A 25,010-nucleotide genomic window follows, 5' to 3' on the forward strand; every position below is an offset into this window, starting at 1 on the left:
AGAAATGGACTACACTGATTGGCCAGTCTGAGTCATGTGCCCACTGCTGGAGCTCTGCTGCTTCCAAAGCACATGACTGAGAGATGTAGGGAGAGATGCCCCAAAGGGAAACCTAAATGTAGTTACCATAGGAAAGGCAATGTCTCCTGGGCAAGATAAATATCATGTGCCACCACAAAAAGAACTCAGCAAATATTTGTTAATTGATGTATTGATTAGTAAGTCTGGGATAAGTGAAATGATGATAAATACAATGTGTGAAGGGAAACACAGCCAAGATAAATTGTGAAATGGAGCTACAGAGGTGGGCAGTATCCTACGAGGCCTCTTGGAAACAAATCAACAAAAAGAAGCTGACCTTGACTGTTTGCACTGTTTGAGAAGAATTAACTGAGTCTATAATCAGTAAACAATCCTGAGGGCTTGGTAAGGTGAGTTCTGCCTTCTGTGATATGAAAATTGTGTCATAGGTATCAGAAGGTGAACATGGCTAACTGTCTGTGATTGCCACAAAACAAGAAAAATAAAATGAAATAGAAATCTTAAATCAGTCCTTGAATCACAACAGATACAATTATGAAAACCAGACTATATATTAATCAGATTTTCATGTATTACTTTAAAAGACTTCCCTAAAAAGCCATGAGGAAAATGGACCTCTTATTTGAACTATGGAATGATCTGAATTGGCAACAATATACCAGTGCTTCAAAAGAAAGTCAATTAGTCCTATAAAAACAGTGTCTAGGGCTTCCCTGGTGGCGCAGTGGTTGGGAGTCCGCCTGCCGGTGCAGGGGACACGGGTTCGTGTCCCGGTCTGGGAAGATCCCACATGCCACGGAGCGGCTGGGCCCGTGAGCTATGGCCACTGAGCTTGCGCGTCTGGAGCCTGTGCTCCGCAACGGGAGAGGCCACAACAGTGAGAGGCCCGCATACTGCAAAAAAAAAAAAAAAAAGAAAGAAAACAGTGTCTATAAAATATGTGTAACCTTTGATAATTCATTATATTTGTAAGGCAGAGGAACCTTTAAAAATGCATCATTTTTTTTCCTAAAAGACTTAATTTTCATTATTATACTACTTTAAACACATTTTAATTAATGCATTAAAAGCTTTGAGTAGTTCTTACTTTAACCAAGCAGCAACTAGAACAAGTTTCACGAAGACTTCAAGTCCAGCCACATGCCTCCAAGAAAAGCTACACCTACAGTATCACAGACATATGGCCTCATGTGTCCATCTTGGCATGTCAGAATTCATGTCACTTGCCCAACTCCTTGCAAAAGTCCGTTTTTACATGGTAATGATTCATTTAAGATAATTAGAAAGCCATAAGTTTTCACTTATTCATTCAGAAGCAATTTTTAGTTCCTACAAGCACTGTGCTAGGAAATAGGATACAAAAATGAATATGTCTCTTGCTCCTAAGGAACTCACAGACTGAAGACACCCAGGGAAGCCAAAATTTTCCATACAATCTCATGAGTATGGGGACAGGGGGACATGCAAGGTAAGAGGGTCTACAAACCTTATCTGTACCTGATCACACTATTTTAAAAGTTGGCCATTCCGAACTAATTCGGAGTACGTTATCTCCAAAAGTTTATATGTTCCTAATTTCTCCATCATTTCCACTCTTAGGCATTCCCTAATTGTACCAAAGGTAGAGTGTGTTTTATATGAAAATAAAAAAACTGCTACAGGGCAATCATTGACAGTGATATACTAATATAATACCCGACCAGAGAAAGCACGCTTTGCCATGATAAATTGTTCAAACTATGAGGAGCAGTAGGGCTGAAATGAATCTAGTCGTGAACAAAAAAAAAAAAGATTGAATGGAAACAGTTTGTATAAAAGGATACACTTGATATTTTCACTCTAGACATACAGATTAAGAGGCTGTCTATCAAGGTAAATCAATTTGAAATTTGAGACTGATTTTCTCCACCCTCAAGAAATGATTTGCAGGTATTTGTGGCTTTTTGTTTTGGTTTGACTATTATTTCATATTTTACTTGTAATTCTTCTTATGGAACACTAAGAACATTTATTTGTTCTTCGGTCAGGTTTATTGAGGTATAATTTACAGCCAGTAAAATTCACCCTTTCTAGCGTACAGTTCTGAGTTTTGACAAATGGATATAGTCTTACAACCTCCACCATAATGAAGATAGAGAATAGTTCCAGCATCCTGAAAATTTTCCCCTGCCCCTTGGAAGTCAACCTATAGCCCCCTGACAATCACTAATAAGTTTTCTGTCCCCATAGTTTTACTTTGTCCAGAAAGTCATATAAATGTAATCAACAAGTATGTAACATTTTGAGTTTGGCTTCTTTCACTTAGCACAAGGTAAGTGAGATTATCCGTGTTGTGTGTGTCAGGAAATGTGGACTGGCATATTAGAGTCCTTTAGAGTTTCCCTTATTTTTCCAAAGCCAAAGTCAATATGCAAAGCCTGGATCTCTTGCCATTTAGTTTGTCCATGGTTAGGAAGAAACCGAGTTTTTACTATGGCTGTTTGTTTTCAGCATAGCAGGGAAAGAAGAAACACTCTCAGGGAATAATCATAATCTGTGGTTATTATAGGCACTAAGTCATATGTTTGTAAAACCCAAACTTTTGTTAGTCAAATGACTGGTCACTAAAATTAATTCGGAGACTCAAGGCAGAGTTTAAATGTGGTTTTCCTTATCTTTTCATTATTGCAATAGCAACGGAATACATATTTGTGACTTAATGGTACAACACATTAGTTTTCTTATCTGACCCACCTTTAACAAAATGGAATTACTGTAGAGGCAAAGGAATCAAGAAGGTAAATCTCTTACCAGGAGTAGGAGAGAACGGATAGAGGCCCCTGTGACCTAAACCTTAGTCATTCGAGTGCCACCTTCATAATTGTGCCTCTACCCACACGTTACCCATATCATTATTTATTTAACAATTATATGGGTCACAGTTTTACTTAGATAAATTTATTTTCAACAGGACATTCTTATTCCTTACTCTTTTAAATGGAAATCCCTTGCCATAAATAAAACTATGAAAAATATCCAACAGTATAAAACTCTACCTATATGAGTCAATGTACCTCCCCAAATCATCCTGAGTTCTTGAGTAGCACTGGTGGAGCCCATGTACACACCCACACATGCTTTTGGAAACACAGCAACGAGAGTAGCTGTCCCATGCTTTAAATGCTTTCTCCTTGACCATGTATTCTGTGCACACCAAGGCAAAGAGTCTGCTCAGAGATAGAGTAAAGCATTAAAACCTATTTAAAATAACAAAGTACGATATGTCTTTCTACCTATGTCAGGCATTGGAAACCTGCAACTTATTTGCCAAACAGGTTACCAGGGCTGATTTTTATGGAAATACGGACCAGAGGCACCTTCTTCCTCATCTCTTCAAAGTGGCCCTTCTGAGCAAGGCCAAGGCCAGTGTGATTCAGCAACACCCACGTTTGTTAGGGTATCTCCTTACCCTAGACTAAAAAATGGAACAGAACCTTGGCCCCAAAAGACTTAAATAATTTATTCACCAATTCATATCTTTATGCTAGTATAATCATATATTTGATGGTTGCTATAGAAATCTATGTAGACAATCATCACATTTTTAAAGGAAATACATTACTGAAATTTCTTCTGACCCGTGGTCACTATGCTCTTTGACAAGACAGTTGACCTTCACGATGTTAATCATCTCATCTGTTTGAAAGAGACTAAAATGTTTGCTCTGCTTCCTGTTTAATAAAGCTATCAAGAGGATTAATGAGAGAAAACCTCTAGAATACTCCAAGCTCTTTCCAAAAAGGCAGCAGTAAAACAGCAGGTGCCTCTTGTGAACATACACTTGTCTTCATGTAAACTCATCCTGAAGGACATCGGGCTTCCAGCTTATATTTAATTGGCTGATTATGTTGACACTCTTGAACTCCTTGCCAAGTTACAGGGAAGAGTTTTCTTGGAAACCAGAGTTCCCCAACTTTCTCCAGCTATGCAGTTTAATTACATCTAGCAAAATGACAACAGAGCTCATAATTAGCCTGGAGATTAACTACTGCTGAATCAGTCCAAACACCACAGCTACCAAATTCAACACAGGTGCTTAGACGAAGAGAAAAGAGTTTTCTCAATACCCAACAGAAGGTGGATATGGAAGATGTGCTTTATGACTCTCTTCCCATGAGCTTAAACATACAACCTGTGCAAAATGCCTTGTGTCTTTACAGCCAGGATGCCCCTAAGTATTTTAAAAAGAACCAGACTCAAAAACATTTCAAATACTGATATCACATATCTTGAAATGTGCAGTGACTGGGGCATACTTTCTTTCTATGCAAATTTATTCAACCTAGAGCTCCCTTTCCCCTTCTCCTTTTATTGAGGAGTCTAAAAATCCTACATAATTCATCTACTCTTTCTAAACTATGAATGAAAGAGTGATATAGGGAAAATTATAAAGCAAGCGAAAAATCATGCTGTACCTCGTGTTCATCCTGTGACCTCTAAGAGTGACTATAAGCCTGTAGGGTGGGTACCACACTCCCAGAGAGTTATGAATGCATTGTCAGATCAAAGGCTTGAAAGCCAACAACCGCCCAAGGGAACCCCTTATTTTCTCTCTGAGAATCACCAAAAGAGGAAAGAAGCTAGATTAGGTAGGTAGAAAAAGGAAGGAGTTGATCCCATTTAACAGATGTTATCCATTTCTTACCCCCTCTATGTACAGGTCACTTAAGGTATGTTTAAATATATGCACACCTAGAATCCAACAAAGACAAATTCAATCCCCAAGTGATTCTAACGTGCAGCCAGAGTTGAGAACAGCTGGTCTGGAGTAACCAAAAGGTCGGCCAGATGGTATAATTACATGAGACTCAGGGAATGGACAGAACCAGGTAAAGCAGAAGGAAGGAGGAGGCCAGAAAGAATGAAGTGACAGATCAGAACTCCAGAAGCTCATGTTCCAAAGAAGCTAAAGGTGTGTGGCAACAGACGAACACTCAATTCTTAAACCGTGTAAGAAACAAGTACACCGTCCCCTAACTAGAGGCTGATGAGATTGTGTTGAAGAAGCACTTTTAATGGATTTGTAGGATGCGTCTGTTTGCTGGTTTGATTTTCTGTTGGCTTGTTTGTTTGTGTGTTTAGAGGAGTTAGGAGTTTTGCTGCAAATTTTTAAAAGTCATCCTAATATTGACTAAAAAGAAAAACCATGTTCATACAACCCAAAGGGAAATCCATGGAAAGGAAGGAGGAAATTGACATCTAGGGAAGGCCTTGTGGAAAGATCCAAATAAGGGAAATGTATACAAATGCACAGCCCTGATGCTTGTACCTTGCTTACACCAGGACTGAGGGGAGCCGCTGCAAAGCCATTTGCTTGCACAAGGCTGCAGGAGAGATTACATGGCTGCCAGGAGAGGAATGTTGTCAGAGCGACTTCGGAACCAGCTCAGCCATGCTCTCCAGTGCTGGGAGGCCCGACCACTGTGCACGCAGCCACACCACCATCTGTACAGGGCTGCTTCTCAGTGCTGGGCCAAAGCTGAGCTACACCCCCGCCCCCGCCCCACGAGAGGAAGAGCAGGCAACGTTCTAGAACACAGCTCTGTCCACTGGAGGGCAGGCGTATAAGAGCCACGAGGCGACCTCCTGGGAGAGCCTCTGTGTGGGGGCACACGTGCCCACGTCCACACATGGTAGGAAATGGCTCTCAGAGAGATGTGTCCCCTTCACTCTCAGTTCTTGAGGTGGCATTGCTCAGGTTGGCTTGGTGCACCTGTGATTTGAAATCCTAAGACATGTGTTCAAGACTCAAGTCTACATCTCACTTCCTGGATGACCACTGGCAAATCATTTCTGTGAGCCTTAGTGTCACAATTTTGTAAGTGGAGGTAACAGAATTTTATTTTATTTTATTATTATTATTATTTTTTGTGTGGTATGTGGGCCTCTCAGTGTTGTGGCCTCTCCCGTTGCAGAGCACAGGCTCCAGACGCGCAGGCTCAGCGGCCATGGCTCACAGGCCCAGCCGCTCCGCGGCATGTGGGATCTTCCCAGACCGGGGCATGAACCCGCGTCCCCTGCATCGGCAGGCAGACTCTCAACCACTGCGCCACCAGGGAAGCCCGGTAACAGAATTTTAGAGTTCATCTAGTCTAAGCATATCATTTTACAGTTGAAAGTGAGAACCAGAGAATGTGAAGTGAATGCCCACCTTCAGCCAGCTAATGGATGGCTAAGCAGAATTCACACTCAAATTTCCCAGCTTAAGTTCAGTTTTCTCCCTAAGCACTGCAATCTTCTGCCTCAATACTTCCCCTGACTCATAGGATGGGTTTAAGAAAGGATGTTAGGAGGATAAGAGCTTCTGATTCAAGATGACGGACTGAAGACACACATCACGTCCAATGCCTCCCGAAAAGCCCACGGAACTTATGGAAAAGATTTTTAAAAGAAGGAGAAAGGGGAAGAAGAGGATGAGAAGGGAGAAAAGGGTACCAGCAGTGAACTATGAACTGTGAACAAATCCTGGAAGATTGCGAGCACATTGGGATCCGATTGGTAGAGAAAATTTTTCAAAAATAAAAAAACAGTTTAAGTTAAAAAGGGTGCCTTCATCAATAAGAACATTATTAAATATATTATATTATAAATAGGATATATAATATTAAATTTAATATGAATGTATTAAATATATATTTATAAATAATATGTAATATTAAATATATTTTAATTCATATATATATAATCGACTACTACTATGCAGCCTTTGGAATTCACAGAAGTAGGGAAGATCTTTATATACTGACATGGAAAGATATTAAATGTAATGTCAAATGAACGAAAGATGTCAAAACGATACAAATACAAACCGATTTTACGTGTGCATGTCGTATGTTCCTATAGTAAAAATGGCAAATGCTTACAGTGCTTGTTATGTAAACAAGCTATAAGCACCATTTTGTACATAAGAAAGAGAAACATGAGAAACAGAGAGGTTAAGTAACTTGCCCAAAGTCACAAAGCTACAATTAAATAGAGGGGCTGGGACAAATCAAGGCCATGTGGCTCCTGAGTTGATGTCTTTCCCAGCAACTCTCAGCCTGTCAGAACAGCATAGATAGCTCTGAAAGGATACACATCCTGGTATGAGTTAGGGAGGTGAGGAGTGAAGACTCCATTTACTTTTACGCTTCCTATTGTTTAATAGTCTTCAATAAGAATGTATATTTTTTTCACTTTGTTTTAAAACTTATCATACCGGGGCTTCCCTGGTGGCACAGTGGTTGAGAATCTGCCTGCTAATGCAGGGGACACAGGTTCGAGCCCTGGTCTGGGAGGATCCCACATGCCGCGGAGCAACTAGGCCTGTGAGCCACAACTACTGAGCCTGCACGTCTGGAGCCTGTGCTCCCCAACAAGAGAGGCTGCGATAGTGAGAGGCCCACGCACCGTGATGAAAAGTAGCCCCCGCTTGCCACAACTAGAGAAAGCCCTCGCACAGAAACGAAGACCTAACACAGCAAAAATAAATCAATTAATTAATTAAAAATTTTGTTAAAAAAATTATGATACCATAAAATTGGCTCATTTTTGAGGTACACTTTTATAAATTATAGCACATGTATGGGTTCATGTAACCATCAGCACAGTCAGGATACAGAGCAGTTTCATTACACCCAAAAAAACTCCCCATTGCTCTCACTTTATAGTCACACACTCTCCTGGCCTCAAACCCCTAGCAACCACTGACCTACTCCCCATCACTATACGGATGACCCTTGAACAACATGGGTTTGAATTGCGCAGGTCCACTTATATAGGACTTTTTTTTCAATGGTAAATTCTACAGTACTACACGATCCAAGGTTGGTTGAATCTGCCAATGCAAAACCGTGGATGAGGAAGGCTAACTCTAAAGTCATATTCTGATTTTTGACTTGTGGGTGTTGGCATTCCTATTTCCCATATTATTCAAGGGTCAACTGTAGTTCTGATTCCTTGAGAAAATCATGCTTTATGTAGTCTTTTGAGGTTAGCTTCTTTCACTCAGCATAGTGCCTTTGAGATTATCCAAGTTGTTATGTGCATCAAAAATTTGTTCTTTATACTGCTGAGTAGAATTCCATCACATGAATGCAGCAGTCTGTTTATTCACTTGCCCACTGAAGCCCACATTTAGGATGTTTCTAGTTTAGGGTGATTATGAATAGAGCTACTCTAAGCATTTGTGTAGAGTTTTTATATGAACACGAATCTTCATCCCTCTTGGGCAAATACCTAGGAGTGTGCTTGCAGAGTCTTATGATAAGTATCTGTTTACCTTCATATGAAACTGTCAAGCCGTTTTCTAGTGTTGCTGTACAATTTTGCATTCTCACCAGCAATGGATGATACTTATAATACCCACAGTTTCTGTCACACAACACAAATGTAGTTTTAAAAAAGTAGAGTTAAAAAAGATAACATATTTAAATTAATTATTATTTATATTAATAATATGGTATTTGGGAAAACATCGTCCTCTACAGTTACACAAAATAAAAGGAAGTCCAGATAGAGTGTACTCAGCTATAGAACTTTACCTGTTTGTTCCACCCTGAATCTATCTACGTCTTGTCATCTATCGAAAGCACCGTAACAGGTAGAAGAGTTAGTTTATTCCCTACAAATGCCTTGCGAATGCTTGGCAATGAGAAATTAATTAGAGAAGATATAAGGGCCAATTGATTTTCTGGCCGCCAACTGTCCACTTTGCGGATTATTTATGGAAGCCAGAAGATAGAAAAAAGGCAAAGACGTGTGCCTGGGCTGGAAGGCAGCAAAGGGCTGCCCAGGAATTCAATTACAGTAATCCCTGCTGGCTCAGGACTTCTTTGCATCTTTGCCATGTCCTCCTCACCAAACCTGGGCCACCTGGACCAAGAGACTGAGTGTAATGCATTAGCGTCCCAAAGACCTCTTTCTCCTGGTTTTGTATAGATTGTCAACATCTTCAGTAGTACAGAGAGAGATGTGAGAAAGTCCATTTTGAAAATAAAATTTCATATTACAAAAAGGCTGACCAGGCTTCCCTAGTGGCACAGTCCACCTGCCAATGCAGGGGACACGGGTTCGTGCCCCGGTCCGGGAAGATCTCACATGCTGCGGAGAGGCTAGGCCCGTGAGCCATGGTCGCTGAGCCTGTGCGTCCGGAGCCTGTGCTCTGCAACGGGAGAGGCCACAACAGTGAGAGGCCCACGTACCTCAAAAAAAAAAAAAAAAAAAAAAAAAAAAAAAAAAAAAAAGGCTTACCAACGTGGCCCCAGACTGAAGGAAAAAAATCAAGAAAAGAAATTATTCTCAGAAATTACATTTACCCAAGTAAAGTATATTCAGGAAAAGGCCTGCATTTCTCCCCAGGGTAGTCTCATGTTGGTCCCTGACCCCAATTCTCCTAAACCAGGTGAAATTTAACTAATCGGTTAGAAATGCTTCTCATAATTCCTTTGTGTGGGGTCCTAATCATAGAGGCCTAGAATTTTAAGTTGGTTGAATATGTGATTTTATATTTTAGTTCAGATTTCATAGATGGGGCACAGAGGCTTCGAGAAGGGAGCTGACAGCAACGTCAGAGCAGAACCACGACCAGAAGGAAAAGTTTTCAGATATCCGGTCTATAACATGGGTCAAACTTATCTACTTTCCATCACTGTCCTGCCTCTTCAAGGAGAGCTATTCAAATGCATTGCTTTTGGAGATTCTTGCCATCACCTATGACAAATGGTGTTTATAATGACATTTCCTTGCAGAAATGCCCCTCAAGAAAGCAGAAGGAGCAGGAAGAGGAAAATCTTCCAAATGCACATGAAAAACTACTGCAAAGTAGTTGAGAAAAACATTTTTTCACTAAAGTAGGTTTTAAGCACAAATAGCTCATTCTTAATGAGATCCAGCTGATCCTAAACATTTTACAATTTCACTACATCATTTTCTAGCATTCCTGTCACATGGATCAAGATGCATAATACAGCTACAAATTAAGTTCAATTCCTCAGTCAATTTTTAAAAGAGTGAATTTCAGCCACAATACTTCAGCTATCATTATTTATCCAAGAACTACTGGTATGGACTTGGCCTTCCATGTACTTTCTATGAGTAAGGATAGAAAGGACCCAAGAAAATGAAAGAGATTTCTGGAAGCAAAGGTAAGTAATGGATTTTCCATTTCCAGGGAGTTCATTCCTTAGGTATATAAGAATACATTTAAGTTATGACTACTCAAAATCCTATCTGATTTTTGTGTTATTATCCATATTTAAGGTCTGGAGCATCTAAAAATAGTATGTCTAACTGAGGTGACCTGTCCTAGCAGAGTGATTGCCAGTGCTGGTTAAATCCTCCTGGTTCAGCTGCCTCTCCTTAAGTATCTGAATGGATACTTTTATTTCAAGACTTTATAATAATCACAACTAATAATTATTAAGCCCTAACTAGATGTTAGGTGCTCTTTTAAGCAAATAACATGTACTAATTCATTTAATTCTCAAACAAACCTCTGAGGTGAGTACTACTGTTATCCCCATTTTAAAGCTGAAGAAACAGGCAAGTGAGGCTAAGATACAGGTGGTCAAAGTCACACGGCATATAAAAGCTGGGAAATGAACCCACACTTGTGAAGAAACAAAACCTATTTACGAACAAATTATGTAGAGTTTATTCAAGAGTTAATTTAAGTGCACATGGGAATAGATAAGGATATGCAGTAAATTACTAAGAATTAACGTGGATGACCATGGTCTGGGTTTATTGTTAACTCCACCTCACTACAAAAGCTATGAGCAAAAATTGATTAGAAGCAGATCTTTATCCTGGACCACACCCCTGTCTTGCTGCCTGGTGCTGAGTGTCCCTTCTGCTTCCAGTAGCTCCACGTCTCACACTCAGCCATGCTGCCCTTGTTTGGATCATTCGGTGCCTTTTTTCATAGCAAGTAAATATACTGCAAAGAGTTTTAACTCCTTTCTACTACTGCACCATTTCAGTCCTTAAATCAGAGAGCTTTCTTGCCTTAACTATAAAAATTTCTTGTCCATGACACAAATGAACATATCTACAAAACAGAGACTCACAGACAGAGAACAGACTTGTGGTTGCCAAAGGGGATTGGAGGTAGGGGAGGGAAGTATTGAGAGTTTAGGATTAGCAGGTACAAACTAGTATATACAGAATGGATAAACAACAAGGTCCTACTGTATAGCACAGGGAACTATATTCTATATCCTGTGATAGGGACTTCCCCAGTGGCACAGTGGTTAAGAATCCGCCTGGGGGATTCAATGCAGGGGACATTGGTTCGAGCCCTGGTCCAGGAAGATCCCACATGCCGCGGGGCAAGTAAGCCCATGCACCACAACTTCTGAGCCTGTGCTCTAGAGCCCGCGAGCCAGAACTACTGGGCCTGTGTGCCTAGAGCCTGTGCTCCACAACAAGCCACCACAATGAGAAGCCCATGCACCGCAACAAAGAGTAGTCCCTGCTCACCACAACTAGAGAAAGCCCGCACACAGCAACGAAGACTCAATGAAGCCAAAAATTAAAAAAAAAAAAAAAAAAACTAAATAAAATAAAATTTATTTTAAAAAATCCTGTGATAAACCATAATGGAAAATAATAGATACATGTATAACTGAGTCACTGCTGTACAGCAGAAATTAACACAACATTGTAAGTCAACTACACTTAAATAAAATTTTAAAAATTAAAGATTTCCTGTGAATTTCTATTTCTCTAGCTATTTGTTGCTATCTTCACCAGCACTGAATGTGTAATTCCTTCCACTGGCATGCCCTCTGCAAATGCCTTCTGAGAAGCTGTGGATATCCTCTGAATTGTATAGGTCTCCCTGGCTTTGATAGCACTTAGATGGGCATCTATAGGGCTGCCCATAGATCAAGAGTTTTTTAAACTGGAATGTTCATATGAATCACCTGCAGATCACGTTAAAATGCAGACTCTGACTCAGTATTCTGGGGTAAGGCCTGAGATTCTGCATTTCTAACAGGTGATTTCTTCCAGGTGACATTTATGCTGCTTCAAAGACCACACTACAAGCAAGGACCTCACAGACTTTTATCTTCTTTATCAGTTTGTTTTATCCCACTATTACTGCCCCAGTATCCTTCTTCCATCTCCTGCTTTAGCCGCAACAGCTGGGTTATAGTATTTTCACATGCAACAGATGTTGTCTCAGCAGAGTTTTTTTTTTTCCTGTTTCTATGGTCACCAACATGTATGTTTCTCTGTTCCCCTAAGAATATAAGAATGACCAAATAATCTAGATATTTTCTCAAGGTAGTAATTCAGGGCAACTGAAAGAGTGAGGGAAAACATCACCAGTATTACCCTTAGAAATATTTAGTGCATAAATGGATAGTCTTTGAAGTTACCCTCTTCTTAGCTCATATTTATTCTCTTCTAGCAGCTGAAAGTCTAACTTAGGAGGAAATGGAAAAGAGATGAGGAGGACTTTGCCCAAGAGAGCTTTCATCAGTAAAGTACCAAAGTAATTACTGCACCTGACAAATTTCTACTCCTTGTTTTAACCCAGTTTTAATAAAAGAAAGATTCAACAGTGGTTTATATTACCTGGCATTGCCTTTAATTTCATCAAGCTCCAATATGAAGACTTGCCACGTTTACACTAAACTGCTTTTTCTCCTGAAGTTCATTCGTGAAGGCAGCTGCTGGGGTTTAATCTTTAAACAGTTTTTCTTCAATCTTTCATTTCTAACACACTGTGAGTGATAATGGCTCTCCCAGGCGCCCCCCTGCAAACTAGGCAAATTCTCCTTCACGTCACTCCCAGGTAGTCAGTGGTAGAGAAAGCATCTACTAATTAAGAACTGAAAGGCCATTTCAAATGATCTGGCTATGAAGACTTAGCATTTCACATTCACGGTGGGCCACATCCAAAGGCAAGGTCCTCCAACCTGCTGGACCAGATTATATTTCTCTGAGCTTAGGAACAGCAGGCAAACTCTTGGCATTTCAGAAGTTCCGTTGAAATCTAGGGTAATAACATGCTGCTCATGTTTGAGAGCACAAAGCCCTTAGAATAACCTTGTCAGTATTAAGCAGATCACAGGAGTTCAAATCTCAATCATGGAGGCCCTACTGTGTCAAGGAGCACTTTGGAAAACCTTCACAATGTTTTATGCCGCCAGGATAATTCTTTTAGCATTGATACTACTTAAAAAGTTCCTTCCATGGGCTTCCCTGGTGCCGCAGTGTTTGGGAGTTCGCCTGCCGATGCAGAGGACGTGGATTTGTGCCCCGGTCCGGGAGGATCCCACATGCCGCGGAGCGGCTGGGCCCGTGAGCCATGGCCGCTGAGCCTGCGCGTCCGGAGACTGTGCTCCACGGCGGAGAAGCCACGGCAGTGAGAGGCCCGCGTACCGCAAAAAAAAAAAAAAAAAAAAAAAAAATGTTCGTTTCCTATGACTTTCTCTAAAAACCTGTAGGCAGCAAGCTGTCACATGATTTGAAGAGTGTTTAAAATTCAGTCTAGAAAAGTTCCGGTTCAAGATGGCAACATAAGAAAATCCTGAACTCACCTCCTCCCACAGACACACTGGGTCCACAGCTACATACGGAAATTTTTTCTCTTAAGAAAACCTAGGGCTTCCCTGGTGGCACAGTTGAGAGTCCGCGTGCCGATGCGGGGGACGCGGGTTTGTGCCCTGGCCGGGGAGGATCCCACATGCCGCGGAGCGGCTGGGCCCGTGAGCCATGGCCACTGAGCCTGCGCGTCCGGAGCCTGTGCTCCGCAATAGGAGAGGCCACAACAGTGAGAGGCCTGTGTACCACAAAAAAAAAAAAAGAAAGAAAGAAAGAAAGAAAACCTAAAGTCCAAGTCCAGCTGAATGAACACTACACATCTGGCAAACAAGAAGGAAACCACATGGAAACGGGCATACAATCTCGATATAAACGCCACCCCCAGTTCACCCCAGTGAGCCACAACCAGGAGAAAACTCAAAACCCGGAGCTTCTCCCCAAGAAGGAAGAGTTTGAACCCCACATTGGACACCTTACCTTTTAGGACCTGCACCTGAGAGACGAGCCCCCAAAAGCCCTAATTTGGAAAACCAACAGGGCTCACATCTTCAGAAGCAGAGCTGTAGCTATCTGAGAGCCAGCTCTTAAAGCGGCCCTGTGCTCAGATGTACCCGCCCCCGGGCCCAGCTCAGAGGCAGCCAATCAAGCCCTGATTTAATGTGAAGGAGGCTCACCTGCCTATATTAGTGTTGACCTGAGGGGCAGGCATCTAATTTAACACACACCTCTAGAAGCCTGCTGGAACAGTCTCTAGGGATGGAGACTGGTGGGGCCATCTTCGCACTCTCCCTTTGCTGTGCTCCAGAGCACCAGTATCTTCTCCCAGAAGGAGCTCTTTCCATGTGCCTGGTGCCCAGATCTCTGTGGCTGCCACCTGGGGCGGGGGATACCTCTTGACTACCTGGCTCTGGAGGCAAGTGGAGCTTGCATTCCTGGTCCCCTGGGACTGTAAATATCAGTGTCACCCAGAAAGGAGCTCATACCCCAAATTTTGCAGCTGATGCCAGAGTACACATCTCCATCACCTGGCTCTGGCAGGCAGTGGCGCTTACACTTGTGGGTCTCACACAACCAAAGGAGAAAGAATTCTTAAGCAGCTACCACCCCCGGGGCACAGCAAGAGGCAACAGACCCAGAAGCCTATCTTTCTGTGAAGAAGACCTATTAGCTTATCATCATGGCTGTGGCCTGAGGGGCAAGCTTCTAATTAAACACACATCTAGGGGTTGACTGTCATCCTTCTCAGAGGCCTTGGAGGGCAGGCACTGTCTTCATGCTCTCCCTTTGCTGCCCTCCAGAGAGCCAGTGTCTCCTGGAAGGAAGCTTTACACTTGGCTACTGCCTTGGTTTTTGTATCTGGCTCCCCAGTTTTTGCAGTTGCTGCCTAGGGGATGCCCCTTGATTGCCTGGCTCTGGTGGACAGGGGGACTTGCATTTGTGGATCCTACGGGATTTTAGCAAATCAGAGAGATGGTTCTTGGCAGGCTGCCAGCCCAGGGACTGAGCCGGAGGCAGACTGATGCACATACCCCAGTCATCTGTGAAGGAGGCTGCTTGGCTTATCCTGGAGCTCCAGCCTGAGGGGCAGGCATCAGGTTCAGCACACATGTAGTGGATTACGGAGCTGCTCTCCGTAATTACGGAATGAGGAATGCAGGCTGTGGATGCCATCTTGGCACTCTCCCTCTGCCTCGTTCCAGTTCACCAGTATCTCCCAGAAAGAGCTTATATACTTGTTTGGAGCCCTGATTTTTGTGACTGCCAGGTCACCTGGCCAGCAGAGCTTACACTTATGGTCCTACAAAACATGTATCTGTGTACGTTTTCATACTTTAAAAAGCCACTGCCTGAGGGTCTGGCTTCTAAACAGCCTGAATCTAGGGGCTGAGATCCTCCCATTAGGGATGCTGACAGGTCTTGGCACATTCTCAATTACTGGGAGTTATTAAAAATGTAATGGGCTGCTTGCATAAGCACAAAGGTTTGAGACAAACAAGCATTGGGGCAGGGTTGAACAACAAGCTTCATTTCCTACACAAGGCCACTACTTCAAGGCTGAGAGAGGCGATTGTTTCATCTACTGTACAGAAACCAAAACAGAGGGTCAAGAAAATGAAGAAACAGAGGTGTATGTTCCAAATGAAAGAACAAGATAAAACCTCAGGAAAAAAAAAAGCCTTAATGAAATAGAGGTAATAGGAGAAGAACAACAGGATAAGCATCTCCAAATAAGGGGTGAAAGTGACAGTGGCCAGCTGATAAGAACCATCCTTCCTGACAATTTCCTCTTTATCCCCATCTGGAATGTGGGTAGTCAATGTCCTGGGAGAGAACTGGATCTGGGACAGGATTATAAGGGAGGATCCTGGGACAATGAAAAACCCCAATCATACTTCTACTTCTTTGAGACCAGCTTGAGGTATCATCTGGTCTGCTTTCCTGGGGGCTCTCTGGCTTCCACAAAGGAGAGCCAGGTGTGTCATAAGGCGGAGTGGAGGGGAGTTTTATAACGAAAAAGGAGTCACTCCAACAAGAGGATATAACATATGTAAATATATATGCACCCAACACAGAAGCACTTAAATATATAAAGCAAACATTAACAGACCTAAAGAGAGAAACAGACAGCAATACCATATTAGGGAATTTTAAAACCCCACTTACATCAATGGATAGATCATTCACACAGAAAATCGATAAGGGAACATCAGCCTTAAATGACACATTAGACCAAATGAACTTAACAGGTATATATAGAAAATTCCATACAAAAGCAACACAAATACACACTCTTCTCAAGTACACATGAAACATTTTCCAGGATAGAGAATATGTTAGGCCAAAAAACAAGTCTTTTTTAATTTATTTTATTTTATTTTATTTATTTATTTATTTATTTTTGGCTGTGTTGGGTCTTCGTTTCTGTGCGAGGGCTTTCTCTAGTTGCGGCGAGCAGGGCCCACTCTTCATCGCGGTGCACAGGCCTCTCACTGTCGCGGCCCCTCTTGTTGCAGAGCACAGGCTCCAGACACGCAGGCTCAGTAGTTGTGGCTCACAGGCCTAGTTGCTCCACGACATGTGGGATCTTCCCAGAGCAGGGCTTGAACCCGTGTCCCCTGCATTGGCAGGCAGATTCTCAACCACTGTGCCACCAGTGAAGCCCCCAAAAAACAATTCTTAATAAATTTAAGAGGACTGGAATCATATCAATTACCTTTTTTCCAGGTACAATGGTATGAAACCAAAATTAATTACATGAAGGAAGCTGGAAAATTCAAAACTATGTGGCGATTAAACAACATGCTACTAAAACACTAATGGGTCGGGGCTCCGGCTCTGCCTCCCGCTTCAGCTCCAGGTCCTGCTCAGCCCAAAGAGCCTCCACCTGCCTCTGCTTTAGGAAAATCAGCCCCTCCTTATGCTTCAGCCTGCAAGGGACCAGAAGACCATAAAGGTTTAGGAATAAAAATGAAACCCAACACCCACAGGAATAAAAGTCTCAATGTCCATCCAGTCATAAAACCCAGTGGAGGCACTGGGGAAACTGCCCTAAGGAGACAGCATTACAGACAGAAAAGAGAAGGACAACTAAAAAATCCACCTACTGGGAAACACTTGTAAAAATCGGCTCTTTTTAGAGTTGCAAAATCTAGCCTAGTGCTAGTGAGAGAGGAGGCCACCAGCTGAGATGTCGGGCAAGTGCTACCAGACTCCATCAGTCCACAGGTCTCTCCCCCAACACCCGCAGCAGGCAAGGTGCTTCTCCTCCCTCCTGCTTGACCTGACTGAACCCCGTTTCTCTCAACGGTCATTTTTGGGGGGTTGATTACAAAGCACACGTCATGGATTCTAGATTTTTAAACGTTAAAAACTTTCCCCTAAGAGAGAACAACAGACCTTAAAGATAATCTCTTTTCACTCTTTCGATTTAATAATATATACCTTTTGACATTTCTCAAGAAAGAGCCTACAGACCAGATATTGTGTCAGGCCTATCTTTCCACGTAGCATCTAATTGAATTCAATCAGCAGCGAGTTTGTCATCCTAACAACATCCTGTGGAGTTAGAAGCTCACAATTACAAAGTGCTTCCACATCAATGATATTATTTGCTTCTCACAGTAAACCTTAAGGAAGGAAAGGGAGGTAGTGTTACCCCCACTTTACAGATCAGTAAATTGAGACATACTGTCACTTTGTCTGGCTTATTGGATTAGACAGCAGCTTCCTTGGAAGGCACAGAGAGACTGACTCTGAGGGGGGCGCATAGTAAAGTTTCAGATCGTGGCAGCAACGTGTCTCTGCAAAACAGGATCATGAAAAGGGGGTTTTCGGGTAAGGATGTGGTAATGAAATACTAGAGCGGGAAGACAAACACTACTTAGGTCACACTGTTGTCTATGGAGAGCTCGGGGTGAATGGCTTCCTTCCCTAACTCTCTGCTTTCTCAGTCCTATCCATTCTTCAAAGCCAAACCCAAATCCCACAGATCCAGGAGCCGTTCTTGAGTATCTAGCACAGAGAAACCATAATAACAACACCTTAAGATTTCCATGTGCCTTAGCTCATTACATCATGACAAGCTTTCGAGGTAGGCTTCATAGTCCATTTTACAAATGAGGGAAGTGAAGCTCAGAGGGGTTCAGTAACTTTTCAAGCTGACACAGCTAATAAGCAGCAAAGTCTGGATTTCAAATTCCATCACATCACAGCGGCCTCACCTTCCTGTACATGTATCACATCTTGTATATTGCCTGCCCACGTGTCCCTTAGTTCATCAGCCTTTTGTTGTAAGTTCTTTGAGGGCAGAGAGCAAGCCTTATACTTCTTTGTAACCACCCCCTCCCGTACTTAGCAGAGCCCCATGTACACAGTAGGTTCTCAATAAGCATCATATGTTAAATATCTATTTGGTAGGAACAGTAGTTATGGGATTTTTTTTGGTACTCTGAATGTCAGGGTCTCTGCTGTATATAATTAAAACAAGAGTGAACATGGAAAAAAAGAACAAAACAACCAATGGGTCAAAGAAGAAATCAAAAGAGAAATTTAAAAATACCTGAGACAAACAAAAATGGAAATATACCAAAATTTGGGGGATGCAGCAAAAGCAGTTGTAAGAGAGAAGTTCATAACAATAAATACCTACCTCAAGAAACAAGAAGTCTCAAACAACCGAACTTTACACTTCAAGGAAGTAGAAAAAGAAGAACAAATGAAGCTCAAAGTTAGTAGAAGTAAGGAAATCACAAAGATTACAGCAGAAACAGAGACCAAAAAGATAATACAGAAGTTCAGTGAAACTTAGAGCTGGTTCTTTGAAAAGATAAACAAAATTGACAAGTCTTTAGCTAGAGTTACCAAGAAAAAAAGGGAGGACTCAAATAAATAAAACAGAAGTAAAAGAGGAAATATCGCAAATGGTACAACATAAATACAAAGGATCATAAGAGACTACTATGAAAAATTATACACCAAGAAATTGGACAACCTAGAAGAAATAAAAAATTCCCAGAAATATACAACTATGAAGAGAGAATCATGATTAAGTAGAAAATAGGAACAGACCAATTACTAGTAAGAAGACTGAATCAGTAATCTAAAAGGAGGTCAACATCATTAGTCATCAGGGAAATGCAAATCAAAACCACAATGTGATATCACTTCACACCTGTTAGGATGGCTATTATCAACAAGACAAAAAATAACAAGTATTGGTGAGGATGTGGAGAAAAGGGAACCCTTGTGCACTGTTGGTAAGAATATAAACTGGTGCAGCCACTGTGGAAAACATTATGGAGGTTCTGCAAAAAATTAAAACTATAACTACCATATGACCCAGTAATTCTACTTCTGGGTATTTATCCAAAGAAAACAAAAACACTAACTCAAAAATATATATGCACCCCCATATTCACTACAGCATTATTTTACAATAGCCAAGATATGGAAACAACAGAAGTGTCTATCAATGGATGAATGAATGAAGAATTTTATATACATTATATATATACACACACACATACACACACGATGGAATATTACTCAGCCATAAAAACAATGAAATCTTGGGCTTCCCTGGTGGTGAAGTGGTTGAGAGTCTGCCTGCCGATGCAGGGGACATGGGTTCGTGCCCCAGTCCGGGAAGATCCCACATTCCGCAGAACGGCTGGGCCCGTGAGCCACGGCTGCTGGGCCTGTGCATCCGGAGCCTGTGGTCTGCAACGGGAGAGGCCACAACAGTGAGAGACCCTCATACCGCAAAAAAAAAAAAAAAAAAAAAGAAAAAAAGAAATCTCGCCATTTGCAACAACATGGGTAGACAGCATGATGTTAAGTGAAATAAGTCAGACAGAGAATGACAAATACCATTTGACCTCTCTTATATGTGGACCCTAAAACAAACAAACAAAACACAAAACAAGCTCAGATACAGGAAAAAGATTAGTGATTGCCAGAGGCAGGGGGTGGGGTGGTAGGAGAAATGAGTGAAGAGGGTACACATTTATTTTTAAATGTTTTTAAATTTAAACAAAGAATCTGTGTTACAGATCTATGACATAACTTAATTAAAGGAAAGGGGGGAAATTTATCTGAAAATGAGTAGATTTTATAAGACTGAGGACTAAAGGAACTATATGAATAAGCACTCTTCTCTTGTTAATAAAGTGGTTTCCCTCACTTCTCAATTCTGATACCCCTATACATGTGTACTGGGTTTGAGCAAGTAATCAAAGAGATGATGAATAATGGTTAAAAAAAAAAAAGAGATAATTTTTTTAAAAATAAAATACTGTTAATTCTGTGGAGGTTTATTAATAAAAAATAATGTTTAAAGGGGGTAATGTTGCTCATTCTGGTTCTGAATGAGTCCTTCCTCTCTATAAAAAGCAACAAACTTTGTGACTATATAGTGATTGCTCCCTGCCCCCAGGTGCCAGGGCTGTGGGCTGCAGGATTCAGGGCACTGCAGGCCTTTTCTTCTTTGTCACACAGCCTCTCTTGCATCTACTCTTCCCTCAGTTTCCATTACCTCTCTCTTTCCTGGTTATCTTCACTTTTCTCTAACTGCTCTTTCTCAGGTCCTCTGCCGGCCCCTGGTCTGTTTCCCCAGAGCTTTGTCCTTCACTCTCCCATTGTGCAGATTCCCCAAGGGACATCTTCTAAACCCAAGACGCCCATGTCGTCCACCCTGTATGTTGAAGACCCCTACTTACATCTTCAGGTTGCCCTCTCTGCTGAGCTCCAGAACTGGACCCCAAATATATTTAATCGCAGGTGTTTATAAAGTTTCTACTATGTATGACATAACTGGGTAGAGGATAGCTCTACCTGTTTAGATAATTCAAATTTGACATATTAAAAACTGAATAGATCATCTTCTCTGTTTCTGAATGGCATCATCAATCACCCAAGCCAGAGAGGGAAGGAAAGAGAGAGAGACAGAGAGAGAGAGAGAGAGAGAGAGAGAGAGAGAGAGAGAGAGAGAGAGAGAGAAGGAAGGAGAAGGAGGGAGATGGAGGGAGGGAGGGAGGGAGGAAGGAAGGAAAGAGGAAGGAGAGGAGGGAGGGAGTGAAGAAGGAAGGGGAAAAGGGGAGGGAGGGAGGGAGGGAAAGAAAGGAAGCAAGCTCAGTGCTCAGCCTAGTTTGTGGTCAAGAAGTTACAAAATTTATACTGCGGAAGTATAAGTCAGTAACTGAAATGCAATTGAGATATGGCATCCATGATGTCTATGGAATAAAAACACTCAAAAGTACCTAATTCCAAAAAATGCTAGGACATTTCTAACATAGAAGTGTATTTTATATGTTCTCATAGGACTGCTTTAAGGATTGTGGCTAACTTAAGTCTTCTATACCAGGAAGCTGACCAGATTCCCCAAGGAAATGCCTCGGACCTCCCCCCCCCAAGCACTGGGTTCAGAGCACTGCACACTAAAGGAATGACTCCCACCAAATGCTCATTCCTGACCAGGCAAAAAATTAACTCTCCCTATTCCTGAGGTCTGATAGCAGGTGTTTCAGTGAAATGCCAAAGAATGAGCCAGGAAAGAGACACATCATATTCAAAAAAGCCTGTGCCAGCAAGGAGAGCGGGGGCAGGAGATGGCAGTAAACTGGGGACTTACAGGAACAAAGAACACAGAGACAGAGCAGGTGTGGTAGGGAGATGCTTTCCTGAGATCCATGACCTTCCTTTGGCCATACACATCAGAGAACTGTTCAGATGAGGTCAAGAAACTCAACAGTTGGTATTCAACATACCAACTTGGCCAAATTCATCTGTCAGTGTGACCTGAATTGCCTTGGGTTTCACCTATTTGTGGGTGTAAATAGAGTTCGAGAAATGGTATCAAGCAAAAATTTCATTGTTTATAGTTCTGTCTTGTTTTAGCATTTTGGTCCCTAAGTACACACACACTGAGCATCCTCAGAGATGTCTGCATGGGTTTCAAAAACATGTTCCATTTGTTCTTCCACTTCAGCAGCCACTGGAATGTCAGGTGTCAGCTAAGGTATCCGAGGATGACTCTGTCACACTGACGCTGCTGTGTGCCCTCCATGAAAGAGCCATATTCTGTAGTCTGCCAGGAAACCTGGAAGAGTGGTTCACACCCTGAAGATGGCAGGACAGCCCTGTGCGCCTTTCACTCTCCTTAGGGCCGTGCTCCATGTAGAAACACAGAGATGCTCCTCTTTCCTTGGGACACAAACCTAGTGCAAGGGGCTGAACAGAGGAATAGTACCTTCTTGCCTCCTTCATTTCTCCATCTCTGCATCAAAGTATTTGAATCAAAATTATTCCAAAATTCAAACTATTTTGTGAAATGCTTATATGCCATGTTGGACCTGATACTTATAAAGTGGATAAAAGGTCTCTTCTAAGAGCTTCAGTGTTGAGAGAGAGCACCAGAATTGTAAGTCAGCTATAGACGCAGCAACTACGTTTTCAAGGTTTAGTGGACAGTTCCTATTTCAAGTAGTCTGCTCCATAAATACACTTGTCTTCAGACAATGTGAAAATAAAATGACTGGAATACTGTGGAGCAAGGAGTACAGTAAGGCGCAGCAGGGTTTCATGAATTAACTATGCAGTAAGGTCCTAGAGGTTTTTTTAACCCTTTTTCTTTTCCTTTCCATATATGAAAATAAATTGCTAAAGAAGATGAACTTCTGGGACTTCCCTGGTGGCACAGTATTTAAGAATCCACCTGCCAATGTAGGGTACATGGGCTCGAGCCCTGGTCCAGGAAGATCCCACATGCCACGGAGCAACTAAGCCCGTGTGTCATAACTGCTGAGCTTGTACCCTAGAGCCCGCGAGCCACAACTACTGAGCCTGCGTGCCACAACTACTGAAGCCTGTACGCCCTAGAGCCCATGCTCCACAACAAGAGAAGCCACTGCAATGAGAAGCCCATGCACCACAACGAAGAGTAGCCCACACTCGCCGCAACTAGAGAAAGCACATGCGCAGCAACGAAGACCCAATGCAGCCAAAACAAATAAAATATAAATTAAAAAAAAAAAAGAATATGAACTTCTAAGTGCCCTTTCAGGCAAAGGCACTATACATTCTCATGTGTGAATTTGATAGTAAATGCATCCTATACTTAAATTCTTTCCTGGAGAACTGAACACAACTCTATACCCATACAAATCTAAGGTTGAGAGCAGTTCGGACATAACCTGGGCTAAGCGGGTGTAGCCTTTTTTCCATGTGCAGACTGGCCAGACATCCAGGAGGAGAAGCGGGTATAGGATGCTGGTGGAGGAGGTGGCAGCTCTCTTTCCTCCCCAAGACAGAGGGGGTTTACTGATGACATGGACTCTTCTACGACAGAGTTCTCTACATTTTCTAAAAGGTACTTAGCGATTAAATGAGACAAAATTTAAACATTTCTTTGGCCCTAATTATATGTATCCTTAAACAAATCCCCAAGAAACAAACAAGACCCTTCAGGGTGCAAATACTCCCCTCACAGCACCCTTTGTGATCCTCATTCGGAGTGAACCCAGTATTAACCTTTGACATTTATTGCTGATTAGAGAAACTGTGAGTAAGGAGACTACAAAAATAAACAAAATATATCCAATAGTTCTCAAGGATGGGGGGCATAAGAACCAGCTGGGGTATTTGTAGGAATGGAGATTATTGGCCTTGCTGTGGCTTCAATCACTATTTGCAATTATTATATATATTATAATTCTATGCATCCATGCCTTTGTCACGTGACCTAGAACCCTGCCCTCTGTGTTCATGTTGAGCTTGGCCCTGCAACTTGCCAATGAACCATAGGTGTAAGAGACAGTGTGAGATTTCAGGGCTGAGAACTCCAGCCAGGTCACGGGTTCCAATTTGCTCTCTTGTAGTCCTGCCATTTGCTATATGAAGAGCAGACTCTGGATGGCTACTGGTCCAAGCAGATGAGAAACTCGTGGAGCAAACCCAAATGCAACCCAAACCACAGCCCGTAGCCTGGAACCCAGAGTCCAGCCTCTCCAAAGTGCATCAGACCCACAGACCCCTGAGCAAGTTTGGTGGGACGCTTTGAATGCAACACTGTCACAGAAATAGTTGAGCAATACACTCCACAACCCAACCCCACATAAGACATATATGGTCCTCCACCCTGGATGGCTGAATCCATGGAATATGATGGAAATTCATTTATGATCTACCTAAAATAGCCTAGAAGCATTTTTATAAATTTATGCAGCAGTGGGTAATACCTACTTTAATTCTACTGCACAAACTTACAGATTGGTACAGAAATTTACTGTACGACTAGTTATTTCCACTTTGTGCCAGTATATAAATTCTCTTCATCTCTCCATTGCTAGCTCATTATGAGATTACATGATCACTTCACACATCAATTCTTCAAAGGGGGCAATTTCAATTACATGGAAGCCTCCCAACATTGTCATTAACAAGGAAACATAGTAGGCGGCAAAATCCTGGGCTAGATGTTCATACAGAAGAACTAAGGATTACCTCCACAGTCCACATTTCCTTAATTATAGCATCACATTCAGTAAAGTTAAAGCTTTGTCAGCCATCTCGGAGCTTGATAGGTTTATGTGCTTATGGGGAGAAGGAATCCGTATCATTCAAAATTAGTATGTTGTACAAGGGAAGGTTACCATCAGAGCAGAATGAAACAGATTGCGCTGCAGTCTTCCTTTTTAAAATAACAAATTCTCCCAAAAGAGAGAAAATAAATAGAAGGGCAAATCATCTCTGTTGCTACATTGTTTCTAAATTCTGCACTCTCGTGATGCCCAGAAAAGAATTCACTCTACAGAGTTTATACTCAAACATGAAGCAGCTTGACAATTGCATAAATTAATGAAAACTCTCCACCAAGAAGAGATCTAACTCGATGATGT

This window comes from Mesoplodon bidens (assembly GCF_964165515.1).
Source record: "Mesoplodon bidens genome assembly, contig: HAP1_SCAFFOLD_158, whole genome shotgun sequence".
NCBI lineage: Eukaryota > Metazoa > Chordata > Mammalia > Artiodactyla > Ziphiidae > Mesoplodon > Mesoplodon bidens.